This window comes from Acromyrmex echinatior, chromosome 3 (genome assembly GCF_024713525.1).
Source record: "Acromyrmex echinatior isolate Ae372 chromosome 3, ASM2471352v2, whole genome shotgun sequence".
Taxonomy (NCBI): Eukaryota; Metazoa; Arthropoda; class Insecta; order Hymenoptera; family Formicidae; genus Acromyrmex; species Acromyrmex echinatior.
Window position 1 is genome coordinate 14893772 of NC_141854.1, and position 14673 is coordinate 14908444.

General features: G+C 36.8%; 1 protein-coding gene and 1 long non-coding RNA gene across 21 annotated transcripts in view; one reads left to right on the forward strand and one right to left on the reverse strand.

Annotated features, from left to right (window-relative positions):
• LOC105149436 (CUGBP Elav-like family member 1-A) overlaps positions 1-14673 on the reverse strand; it is a 562295-nt gene that overhangs the window by 271855 nt on the left and 275767 nt on the right. The window lies entirely within an intron of this gene.
• On the forward strand, positions 742-13224 carry LOC147910270 (uncharacterized). The gene is made up of 2 exons (XR_015544498.1): positions 742-6476; positions 10238-13224. It is a non-coding gene; the product is annotated as an uncharacterized LOC147910270 (long non-coding RNA).

Sequence of the window (14673 nt, forward strand, 5' to 3'; positions counted from 1 at the left end):
GACAGAAATTTTTTGCTGTTTTCATAAAAAGTAAATACGTGCTTAATAATTAGTATATAACTATAATAGCGTATATCAATATAATTATAATAGTGTCTACAAAAATCGATTTTCATGATAAATTTCATGATAAAATTATTAAATGCATATTATCTTTCATGAAAAACTTCTTCTGTTGGTCAAAACAAAAATCACGAAGAGCACGGAATAATCATCAAAACAGAAAACTCATAGAAATACCCATATCACGATAGAGCTTTAACAATAATAGAATTTCAGCGGTAAAATGCAAAGAACACGTACGCGACATACGATCGAGATCGTGCATAAAATAAAGTACATGAGGGAATAGAGCATAGTGCGAATGCAGAATGAAGTACGGACGTAAAAAAAGAAGTGATGGCAAGGCTGTGCGGGAGCGAGTCGGACAGCGGATAATTTCTCGGTGAAATTATTACAACGGAACTCCGTTATGCCGAAAATTACTGGCACGCGCTTTACGTTGCGAGAAAAAAATTCTTTCTCGCTCAACGAGAACGTTGTACAACACTTTTCGACTGAAATTTCAATGAAAGTTTCTTTTCTGCCGTTGATTTTATTAACTCGTCAAAGATATTTTTAAAGCACCAACATGTTAGACATATTTGCATACATATTTGCATATACAGAATTTTATATATATATATATATATATATATATATATATATTTAATTCACGTAAAAATTAAATAACAAAATTTATTATTGTAACGAATAAGGATTGTAACATTACAGTATGAAAATATTACAAAATTGTGCAATGCACAATTAAATATTAAAGAACTCTACACTAGTTTCTTCAGTAAAATAACCTTTTATTATTTTTAACTGCCAGTGTGTCAAAATGTAGATATTATTTTAATTTCAAATATACGGTTAAAAAAAGCGACCATAACTAATTTCCGGTAGAATTATTCAAAGTAAACAGCGTTCATATTAACGTATGCATATAGTAAATAATAAATTAAATTTAAGTCAAATTAATACATTTCTTGAGTTAAACAGTTTCACTTCACTATTTTAGTTAAATCAACGCATATTGAGTAGGACTAGTGGCAACCTATGAACAATTAGAAGTAAGTGAAATAGAATTTAATTTGAAATTATGAATTTAACATCGTAGAGTAATATTTAAACATTTAAATAAATTTTCCATAAACCTTTCTTATTTATAAAGTATAGAAAGTTTCAGTTTACGCATTCAGCATATGTTACCTTACAACAGATGTCCAGAGAATAAGATTTTCGTATCTAGTTTCAGAAATTCATAAAGAACTTGTAGAATATTTTTTCTCAGCGGAAATTTGGTTGAACGTTATCCTCCTTCACAACTTTTGCAATTTCAATATTAAGTCTTGGCGAAACTAAGCTTCAAATTAAAATTTTATTAAAGTAAGCTTTACTTGGTTATTAAACTTTTCTTTTTTTACTGCCATTAGGAGATTATTATTCAAAGCTCTAGAGAGTTTTATTCATCAGAAGTCTTTAATTCCCAAGGTTAAGTAATTACGCCTCTCTGTTTAAGGTTTAAAGCAAAGAGAAAACTGACTTTATCGAAGATTACGTCGTCGATACTTATACGAATTTCGTGTAAAAGTTTATTCAGTTTACGCATTTTTGCGTAACTTGCGTTAATATAATCAAGAAAGAATAACAGATATTACATTATTCTATGAAAAACGATTAAAACGAATAGATTAACATAATGATGTAGAGATCAATTTTTATTCGTTAATCATCTCACGAATAATGTGACGAATGCAAGTGAACAATTATGAGAGTTTCTAATCCTGTGCGGAATTTTTGGGAAGGAAACACAATTGGGGGCATTGATGTGGAATTCCAATCGATATTAAAGAGAAAGAGAATAACTGGGAGGGTTATTGAAGGCGATTTCAGGGTCGAATATAATTCTTTGCGCGCGCGATCAACATAGAAAGGTCGGTATAAAAACACCGGACAGAGAAAAATGGCTACCGAAGAAATCATTCCAAGAATAATAGGAATAGTCCAATGATCAAAAGAAAAATCCATTATATATAGTAAGCAACAATCAAATATTTGTCATAAAAATGCTTTTCATCATGTCGTATTTTCCATTTTGAAAATTTCCAAAAAATTTGCAAAATATAGGTAAATGTTATAATATTTTTATAAAGCTTTTCATTTTGTTCAAAGAAGAATAATTATTTAAAAAATTTTATGTAGAAAGATTTTTCATCAACATATTAAATAATAATGTGAAATTATGAGAATTGCTGAAAGTAGAAATTATGTAACGTTTCAATATATAAACAGTAGATATATAGAACAATATAAATATAAGTTTTAAAATTTGAAGAATAAATTTCAATCATCTATAATAACGAATTATAAAGTTATAGTTGATTCTATATTTAATCATGCGTGTAATATAAATATAACCTTAATCAATAATTTTTTTTATTCATAATATGAACGTCGATCCTTTTTAATAATATGATGCTTCTTAATAGTAATTTTATGTATTATTTACAATATAATACACGTTAAATGTATGCAAGTCAATTATGCAATTTTAAAATTCTTTTATTCATCAAGAATTTGTAAAGAGATATGAATAAAGTCTTTCAGAAATGTAAATGATTAAAAACGGTAGATGAAAAAGAAGAAAAAGTAATGCACGCTTATTGAGGTAGTACTCGTGGCAAATAATATCCCATTGCGAAAGTATGGCGGATTGGAGAAAAATAAAGCATTTTGATAGACCGGCGTAGTACAAGGACGACAATGCCGATGACGAAAAAGTCGAGAGGAATTGACAGGAGCGAAATGTCTCAATAATCGAAAGAGATTCTTAAGAGCAGACTCGCAAACCTAGCGATCTTAACCATACACGGTTACATATATATCTCGTGATCGGCTTACGTGGGATAGCATCCACGGCGATATTTTATTTCGTTCAGGGTGGTTTGTACGACTGCTCGGAGCGGCGGTCCTCTCCTCCTTCCCATCCTCCCAGTACCAGCAACCATCGGTTATTTTCCCGATTTCTTCCCAAGATAAATTCCAGATTCCACGGTCGTATTTTTAGAGTAGTCTTTTATACTGCGGGACGTAATCAAGATGATCGATTCGCGAACGAAGTATATACACGGGGCGTACTGAAAACACGACGTGCGATCGATCCCTCGACTGTCGGATACGAGCCAAATACCTTCAATAAAGAATGGATCCGACGGATTATCCGGGGCATGTAGCATCGATACGGGATTCTCCACTAAAATGTTTAAAACGATATGCTATTCCGGGTAACCTCAGTGAAACCGAATCCAATACGCTCTCGCGCGAGGGTTCAACAACCGCCGTTAATAAATAACTCGTACGACTGAGCGAGTTGCGCTCTAATATCCCTTCCAAATAGAGATACACTATGTGAAAATGAATTCTGCCTGGTCGCCAAGATGGAAGTAGAGATTTTCAGCAGTGGTAAACTTCCCTCACACTCTCATTAAGATAAGTAGGAGCGGATGAGTGATGTGAGTGAATGACAAAAAGAGAGAGAAAGAGAGAGGCGGAAAGAGGAATGTGAACGGGGAGCACTAGCTCGTAAATATTACCAGCAAGATCTACGACATATCCAGTACGATTATCGGTGGAAGACTGCACCCCCGAAATTCGCGTAGGTTGGGTCAGGAATAACCGGTAATATTTCGTGGGGCCACCCCCGACAATGGTATCGGCCATCCTTTCGTGCCATCTCCCTCACTTTACCGTTCCTGAATTCGTTCCTCGCGTCTTGTCTTCGTCCTTGCGCCTCGCTAGACGATCTTTTCTCTCCGTTTCATCCCCGTTTCCGCTCTTTGTTCGTCCGAAGAAGAATAATGGTTTTTCGTTCGATCGTCTTGTGTTGGCCAGGCAGGCGGAGGCAGATTGAATTGAAAATATGCGATTTGGTAGTGTGTAAAGTCGTCAGACTTCCCCGCGATTCCCACCACCGCTCTCTAGTCCTTCGTCGGAGAAATCCATTGCTTCTTATATGCTACCGATGTAGGCTGAAACAGTCTTTTCTCCTCGCGGCTGCAGTGAAATAGCAATCTCGTATCGAGGTCAGAATTTAGACGATGTATTTTTCTCTTTGTGCAAAATTCGAAATGTGATTTGAAAAAGTAATATTCTAATCATGAAATATAACTCTTGATAAAAAAAACTAATCCGACATGCTATTGGCCGATATACCGATGTAATATTGTTAAATATTGTTACGAATAATATTGCTAAAGTATCTATAAAATTTTAGCTGTAAATACAGATCTAAAAATAATTTGGATCATCAGAATAATGATATATAGAATTTTCAAACTGATTGCTGAAATATCAAAACTTTTTGCAGCGTTATTTAGCAATACATTCTATATGTAATTATTTTGATGGTTCAGCCAAGTTTTCAGATCAATACCTAAATTTGTAATTAAATTTTGCGATTCTTCAGCAGAACTCTGTTCTTTCCGCTAGTATTGTAGTATTGCTTTGTAATATATACATTTTTCGTATTTTTTGATGTTTCGTATTTTTCATGCACTTCGATCTCTTTTAACATATAATATTTAAACACGATGTTTACAGATATTTATACTTCAACTTGATCCAAACGAAGATGCAATCACTCGTTAAGTTTGCCATTTGGCAGCAAGTCATGGCGCCAGATGAGTGAAATACTCTGCAGTCTTATTTTTAGAAGATCGATATCCAACGAAAACGTCAATTCAGTCGCTAAACTATTTCCAGGAAATCAATAAAGAAGTGTCACCAACGTGCCAGTTAGACGAGCACTAAATCATACGTATCTTTGATGCCAGCCAAACCGTACCATTTTAGCGATGACCAATGTAAGAAACGCTTGCATTCGCCGATAGTCACTCATCAGGCTAACGTTTGCCACGTGTTTGTGCTATTCATGAAGTGTCTGACGGAATCCATCAAAGTCTCCTGTCTGGATTCATTATATGAATACACAATGCCTGCAGTATTTCACGGGTTGATTTTCTCGGAGAAACAGGTGAGAAATTTTCTTTGAGGGATAACATTTAATTTAAAGTTCCTCTATGACGCAAAGTCCAAAAATATTAAAGTAGGTCAGCACTTATAAATTGTATTGATTATCAGCAAATGCAAAAGTAATATGTATCTAACCGTATATTATATTAATTAAACATGTTCGCATATATGCATTTTAATTAATCTAATGCGTTCAAAATTATTTCAATTTATTGATATTATTTGTATACTTCATCGAGTGCTCGACACTCGTTAAGTAGTTAAATAGAGTCAACTGACAAATGCCAGTCATCACAATATGTTTACTCGTATGATATTCTTGTGTATGTCAGTAAATGATGTGCGCAACACGTAAGGTGACTATACAGCGTCATTCGAGTTACATAACTAATAATAAGAGGTTCTTATAATTGCTGTAAATTTCGTTTAATTTTTTTACTAATATATTTCTCTAATTAAATTATTGCATAATTTTTTTACATTTTATATACAAAAAAATAAAAAATATACGAGTTCTTCAACATTCATAATATAATTTTTTTTTAAATTTATATTTTTAATAGATTTTTTAATTAACAGATCCATCAAATCATTTTTAGAATGAAAATTCAGAAATATTTATTTCATGTTGTAACAATTAAAAAAATTATACTTATTTAATAAAATGATACCTTTAAAATATAATTCATTAAATGTTTTTGTAATATTGTTTTTTCTGAAATTCTAGGATATATTTAGTATCTAAATATAAAAATAATTTTATTTTATTATTAAAGTTCTGCTTTTGATTTAATACGGATCACTTCAAATCTTTTGTTTTACAAAACTATATTGAAATGTCCACAGATATTTCCAGTAAAGTTCTAAAAAATTATACGATTAAATTAAATATTAAAACGTATCACAGGTAATTCAATGATGTAACATTTTATATATTTTATTGTTGAAAATTCCAAGTATTTAAATCGAACGCTCAACAACAGTGTTAACTATTAAAGAATTCTCACAAACAGCACTCGAGCGATCTGTGAATATTTATCGGTAGTTCTCCTTCTCTCGCCGTAGGCGACGGCGTGAGAAAGTGAAGCTGGCTAGCTACATCAGAGATGGACTAAGGGTTGTAAGCCAATGGGGGAAGAGACGTGCAATGTGCAGGCAGCCGCGCAAGAGTCCAACCGGACCGACCGGAATTGAATAGTCACGAGTTCGAGCAGAGCCCGAGGCGGCTGTCACGTGCAGGTAGTTCACCGGTAATTCAGCACGGACGTTCTCGTGAACGCGTATATACCGATTCGCGAAGTCCAGCAGAGGCGGGGACCGTACGCGACCATCAAAATTCAGCCCCCCCGGGAATGCAGTCACATGATCGAAAGATCGTAGGACAGCAAGCGGCGAATTGGGTCAGTGGGTTTGCGTATGTATCTGTCAGCGCGACGTAGAAAGGTTTATTAAATTCCGCGGTCGCGCGCATTTCCACTCGCACGGTGATTCCGCAAACGATCGCGTATAATAATTGCGAGCGAGAGCGCGCGCGCGCACGACTGTGCCACGTTAACGTCAGCGGTTCAGCAGTACGTTAACGTTGCCATGTCGGCTGCGTAATCTGCCGGGACGCTAATAGCGGCGGGTGAGAACTTGCCGCGATAATTTCTAGGATGTCGGGGAGAATAATGCCGCTCGCGCGGAACGACTCGGAAGGAAATAGGAACTTTCTAGCTGGATAGGTACGCGGGCGCGGGATGCCGAGCGGTGACGCAACCGGCAACTGGGTTAACTCGCGCGAATCAGAGAATTTATTAAATTCTCGGCGCGCGCGTTACTCGGTGAAGTAATTTGTGCCGGCGCTACATATTGCTGGGTGCATTCGGGTGGAACGTTGCAGAGTCAGTGAGTGCGTCGGTGACCCCGGAAACGCGCGAAATCTTTAGCGTAGTAATTAAAGTCAAGGCCCAACAAATACTGATATTTCGCTGTTATTTAACCGTCGTAGCGGAAAAGGGTTGATTAATCTTGGTTAGATGATTACTTCGAGATTGGAAATTATAAAGCTGTATATAGTACATTTTGCGCATTGCAGAAACTCATAAAGTTGTCTACTGTATACCGCAAAATATTATGATTTGGTCAAACACCTTTGAATAAGAGTTGAATAAATTGAAACGAGCTTCATGAGCTCATGCAAAATTATCGCTCTGTAATGAAATTAAAAGTATGTCAGAAACATTAAATCAACGCAACATTCGGTTTTTTTTTATTGTTGTAGCTGGTAATCGACACTTCTCGGTAGAATACAAGAAATTTTCACAGAGAACATATAAGAAGCGAACGCAGCAGTTACAACAACGAGCGCACGCCACACTTGTTGCGTCGTGCAACGAGCGTACATCCCTTTCTCTCACTTTTATTATTTTCTTCTTTTATTCTGTCATGTGTAAGAGAGGATGTCATAGCGGGTACATCGTCAGCCATTGCTGCCCGTCGTATCCCCAGCACGAAACCGGTCCATTCACGCTTAATGCAGCATTATGTCGTTCCCTAGCAGGCAGAGAGTTCTGATTCGGTTGACTCCAGCATGAATACCGACGAAGGAGACAGTCGATGCTGGAACTTCATATAGGTAGTTGGAACTGCACACGTTTCTGTGCACGTGTACGCCCGCGCGCTCGTCGTTTTCTGCTCGCTTTCGAGCACGTCGCGTAAATTTTCTCCACCGACGCGCCCACCCCCTCCCCCGTGTTCAGCCAAGTTTGCGGGTAAATCATCGCAGCCCCGTGCATACATTCCTGGCGACCAGTGTACGTGACAGTTGGCGCCACGTTCAAGAACCACCACCGATCACGCCGATTCCACGGCGACCGTGTTTTATCGTGTACGAACGACTGTGCTTTATCCACCTCGCGTGTCAAAGTGATTTCCGAAGTTCCTGCGACAACCACAAATCTCACTGGCAAAGTAATTTCGCCGATCTGACGGGTTTCTCTTGCTACAATGGCTATCTCGGTCTCCGTGTCCTTTGTTGTAGACAATTGTATGGGATGGAGCATGCAATATAGTAAATTTCTAGGCTAAATTTGAGCATTAAACTTGGCGCACGGTCAACTAAATAGATCTTTTTCATGAAATTACCATACATATCACAGAAGATTAAACTAATTATTCGCCATAATAACGTTTACGTGCCACAAAAAGCACATTCATTCTATCTGCCAACTTACAGTGCAGAGCGTGCAATTTTGGTGATAAGAATGATATGGAATGTTCTGATGCAGCATTCACAGTTAAAATTCGTACCTTAAGTCTACGCAAGTCTAAAAAGACTTTTCAAGTTAAGATAAGCATAGAGCGAAGTATTAATAATTTATTTTTGTTTCAAAAATTTTATCACTTTATTATTATATTATTATATTTGAAATTGAAACGTATGTGATAAAATTTATGAGGCTTCATAGTTTTCAAGATTCGTTAGAAATGAAAGATTGTAAAACATTATTCTGGCATATTATTCCAGATAGCAGGCTTCAAGAAATTTTAAATTCCAGATAGTATCGACGAACTGATGCAAAGAATTGTCTTTTTAAAGTCATATTTCTTCGGAATCTCATATACTTTCCAATACAGATTCATAGCCATATCGTTTTCCAGAAAGTATCGAGTGTAGTTTACGCGAAGTTTCAGCATACCATCGATTCGACCAAACTACATCTCTCGCGATAACCGTTACTTCTTCGAGTGATATGTCAGAAATAGTCACAATAATTGTTGCTTTTTATAATATATCGTTTTTCCTATAAAACTACGGAATTTACAGTTTAGAACAAAAATTATTGTAGAATAAATTTATTAAATTACATTTATTATATTTATTAAATAGATATTATCGTTATATTAAATTAATTATAATCTATATGTATAATGTGTGATGTACCTATATTGCGAAAAATATTATTCATATTATGAAAAGAGCTTTCCTAAATATATGACCTTCTTTATGGAATTCTCGTTTCAGATTTTTTCTCGTTAAGGAAACTTAATATGAAAATGGAAGCGTAAAATGATAGGAGGGTATATATAAGCACGCTATACATATATTTACCGATGTATCGAGGTCAACTTAATCAGACGAAGCTATATCGGATCTAATCTAATATCACCATCATCTTCGAAACAAGCGATATAGACAACTTCGATTATGTAAGATGCATTTGCATAAACAAATTTCGTCAATGCAAGCAACGTCGCCAAGTACAATATTATTTAGAGCTGGCTAGCATTGAAATCTGCAAGTAACTTCGCGTTAACTTCTCTCTGAAGTTGCTTCCGTGTCTACGAGTTGCCTATTTAGGAAGTTCGCGGTAGGAACTTTCGAAACCGGTTCGACAGTATAAAAGAACTTTCCGTTCGGGTAAACGCTTTTAATGAGAAAATATGATGCGGCGCCTCCCTCAACGTAACCCACGATGCCAATTAGAGGAGAATAGCTTTCTCCCATTCGCCGATACAACGAGCTCTTCTCTCACCCGTCCTCGCAACGTCCTCCTATTATTACGGCGAGGACGCGCAGTAACCCGGTTGGGTATTCTGATGAAAATCGTAATGCAATAGGCATGTAATACAAAAGGGGATAAAATACACCCCGTCGAAGCCCCTCGATAAGACGATCGACCCTTCTTATTCGCGTGCATAACTACGTACTTCGGATCTGATAGGATGGTCGGGGATTTCCATCTTCGGGGGCCTCAGTCACAAGGGGTCGATACGTCCCCGGTCGCGACAAGTTAATCCTTAGATCTCTGGAAAATAATTTTCTGACGTAGATGACAGACGGTGAATGAAAAAGAAGATTCAAGAGATTTTCATAATCGTGACTGTAAACGTTCAAGAGAAATAAATGTGCAGTTAGATATTCATTTAAAAAAACAATTCTTTAATACAGTGACAAAATTTTATACAATAGACTTGCCATATCATTTATTTTGTAAGAATCATATCTATATAATTGTATAATAATTGGAAATTTAGAATAATTTTATTCAGTGTGTTTTAAAATTAATTATATCGCTTAAGTGCAAACTCACAAACGGAATTGATAAGCTATTCATTTCATGAAAATATATAGTTTGAAAAAGAAATATTTTTCCAAGTTCCAAATTACTTTTCGCAGGAATAGAAATATGAGAATCGCTATTGGCGAATCGTGGAACATTACGAAAGGGAAGAGAACCAACTCGATCGGTAGTTATAAATCAAGAAGGACACGCGAAGCTCGCCACTCTTTCTGCCCTATCAGGATGACCCCCTTCCAGAAGCGTGCTCCTACAGTATCGATCGACCGGATATAAGAGCGACCAAGAGAGAAAATTATTCTACGAATACAAACTAAGAGAAAATTCTGCTCGCTTGAACGTCAAATTTACGACGGGAACACTCGACACTTGCTACGATCTCAACACAAATTGTCAGGTTTCGTAGAAAAGAGGGATCATCAACTCGGGATTCAATCAAATGGGATGGAATCAAATGGTAACACGAGCACGGAGGAACCTTCTAATGAGGAACTTAACTCGAAAGCTTTTCAATTAGAGCGAGAATAATTGCCGCTGCCGAAAAACGCTGATTCGTCGAATCAAAGTCACTCAGGAAAACAACGTTCCTACCAGTTTTCTCGCCGAGATCGGAGAAAAAGCTATCGCGTCTAATTGATCCTCATTATGGATTTCCAATTCTTTTTAACAAAAAAGAACTATCTACGAATCCATCGACTTTTCACGTTAATTGTTATGACCGGTCTTCTATTTGACATTCTCTGTCATCATCTTCATCATACCATGCATAGTTACAAGGTAACAACATGCTCGACCGAGCATAGTAATCAAAACGTTTAATTAATCCGATGTACAACGCCAGCGCGATGCGGCATCGGGCGGTCCAGAAGTCTCTTGCACGCCACGCGGTATCCCGAATGCCGGATCTGCGAAATTGCGAATCAGGGACCCTCTGCGGCGATGAAGCGCGTCGAGTTGCCGACGACATTTTAGCCCTGTTATTAACTGTATCCCCGCCAGCGCGGCAACACGTCCAACTCTCCCTCGTACCAGGCCGCGTGAAGCGGCCTGCGTGTCCTCCTTCACCACGGGCACCGACACACGTCGACGATAACCATTCGGGTACCCATAGTCCGACGACAGTGACACATTACCGTTCCGCTTTAACCTCGCGCTATAGGCCGGGTTAGCGCGCGCCCTCCGACTCGTATACCATCGACGCATAACTGGTAATTACGCGAGCCGAGCGCCATTACCGCAGCCCGGGTCTTCCTTTATTGCCCGTACAGACCACGGGTGCGGAAACGGCAGATCAGACCATTGAAATACTATTCGTTCGTACATACACCGGAATCGGCCAGGTACCGGTCGAGAAGGAACGAGCCACTTGAATTCGCTCATTCTCCTTTCGTTCACCTGCGACCTCGTACCAACGGATGTAAAACATCGAACGGGCGGTTCGGCGAGAGAGAAATGGACACGATGCAGTTCGTGAGATAGTATTGCGTTTTAAAAAGCGGGGTGTAGCATACTTGCAATTCGATCAGTTCAATAATTTGTAACCTAAGCTGATTACTTAAAAGATATTCGATTTTTGATAAGATTGAAAAAATTAATGGAGCGATTCGTCTTGACATTAACATGAATTTAATATTACATTATTATGTCATTTTTGTGTTTTGTATTCTCTAGTAAATCTAAATTTAAATAAATTAACCTTCTTATGTGTATATATACAATACAACACTTCGCGTATTGACCCATATATTCTTTCCATATATTCTTGTAATTCTAAAATGTCGCTTAAAAACTTAACAACCAGAACAGTTTAACCTTGTTGGTTTAACCCTGTGCTAAACGTCAATACAACACGCTGCTCACAGTTGGACTTAAATAAATGGACTTAAAATAAATCAAAAAGTCAACTGTTACGCGGAAAGAACGGAAGGTTCTTTTTTGCTAATTAAAAGTTGCTTATCTAAAAATTTAACTAGATACAGATTTAAAAATAATTTTAAATTAGAATATCAAAATAATTATATAGGACGCTCAAACTTATTGCTAGAATATTAAAACATTTTGCTGTATTCTTCATTATGCTTGAACATCCTATAAAATAAAATTTACGCCCAACAAAATCATTTTCATATCTGGATCTAATTAAAGTTTTATAGATACTTCAAGATTGTTGCTTTAATTATCCGCAACTTTAATATAACAGGCAGAGGTGTTACCTCATTTGTGTTCTCGTGGATCTACTTGAGGCTTACATAAGATACTCAACATATATTGTTTTTCACTTTTTCATTCAAACTTTTTTTTATTGACATGATAAATTAATTATGCAAAATCACATGTATTTTCTGAATTAAAGAGAGAGGTAAATAAATAAATTATCAACAATAACGGACATTAAGTGTTTGAATGCGCGCATTGGCGGATCAACGCGGATTACCTTGTCGTGGTACACCATGAGATTTCCAATTACTGCGTAGTCGGTGAGACCGGTGACGTTTCAGTGGCTTCTAAGACGTCGATGGTCTCCACATGTGGCACCATATACGTATATACCACACGTGGACAGAGGCAGAGAGATCTGAGAGTGAGGACAAGGGATGTAATTAACGCGACCAGCTTACAGCGAGACACTGAGGTATCTATCTTCCTATCCGCCTTGTGGCGCACGGATGGTTATCCTTCTATCTTTACGTAATACGCGTCACGTAAGACCTACAAACGAGAATATACTCATCCGCGCAAATATACAGATTGTCCAATGACGTTTCGAGTCCGCAATGCAGTTCGCGATGCACTTGGGAACTTCCGTTCAGTGACCTAAAGTCTAGCGACCTAAAACATGTAATACAGTATGCCTTTTTCTTCAGAGACATGATATACATTCGTGAAGTCTTTTAAATGCTTTCGTAATTTATTGAGATTAATGAACATTTCGATTTAATAGGTCATTTTCATTCGATCTCTACAGACATCTCAATAATGGATAGAAGCACTTTGATTTTTTTTTTTAATTTAAAACAAATCGTTACAGACGTAATATAGATCATGTACTATTTATCTTCTTAAAGTTATTCAAAATAAAAAGAAAGCGACTATCGCAAGAATATCAAAATTTGTACAGACGATTGAGCAACGTGGTCGAGAGTCTGTGAATTGCGAACTTATAGAATGGCTCCGCGCGTTGGAATTTTGAAGCATAATGAAGAGGAGTTTATGCAGTATTTTTCCGCGACCATTTTCACAAGACCGTCCGAATATGCAGAATTATTCTTCTCGAAAAGATAAGCAAAAAGTGTGAAGTGCGGCGGGAACATCATTGAGAACACCGGTCGTCGCGCGACTTAATCTTCAGATGGACGATACGCCATCAAGGAAGAGTTTTACCTACAGCCTTAAAAAAAAAAAAGGAAACGACGTGGCACTCTAAGGGGAACGGGAGTATTAGGCAGCTGGAATCTCATAGAAATTGCAAATACGCCAACGTATAATCCTCAATTCGCCCGGAGATACGGATTACCGCGACGAAGCTGCGTATACAGGGAGAACTCGTGAACTCGAGAGTCATGAATGTAAGACGTTCTCGACGAATCATCAGGACCGACAAGAGCTAAAACCCGCCGATTCGATGTCAGCTGTAACTCGCGGCTCGCTCCCTCGTCTTACGCGACCACTATAAGAGACGTTATTACACGGAGTTACGATTACGAGTCGAACGCTCGTAGCTTCTTCATCATTTTGGAAGTTTCACGTTTGCAACCATCGGTTAGAATTCGTCCATTTGGCGACAATAAAAATATTGTTCCCCTCGATTTCTCTCGTATATTATCTCAAAGAAGTAAGTAACGAGCTATGAATTAATACTTTTTTCTATTTCTCTTCACTTCTTTACTTAAAAATTAAAATGATTTAAAAAATGTGAAAAATATTGACTTTCTCCATAATATATATATATATATATATATCTTACGTATAATTATATATATTTAATTCTTTACAAATAATATTATATTTATAGTTGTTATTGTATTAATGTTATACACAAATTATATATATGTAGATATATGGGTCATTTAAAAAGTATCCGCGGTTTATTCAAAAATTGAACAAAAAACCGCGGATACTTTTTAAATGACCTAATATATAATACATATATATGTTACATATATATGTTATATATATATATATATACATAAATAATTTTTTAAGGAACCTATTACTGCTATATATAATAATTATCCGAGATAGTCACCGCTACATAAAGCATCGCATTTTAATTAAATTTATGACGTAACGAGTAGCACATAAAATGGCATAAAGATATTACTCAAATGCAAATGAGATTTGAATTTGTTCACATCTAATTAATCATTTTTCTGTCTAACTGTTATTTGAATAATATGATAAATGATCGATCGCGTGTTAAGTCCGCTTCCTATTTCGCCATGTGAATATGAACATTACGAAACGGAAACGCGTACCGCAGCTGATGTACATACATAAATGTCATGCGAACTTGATGCACATGTCTCGATCTCTA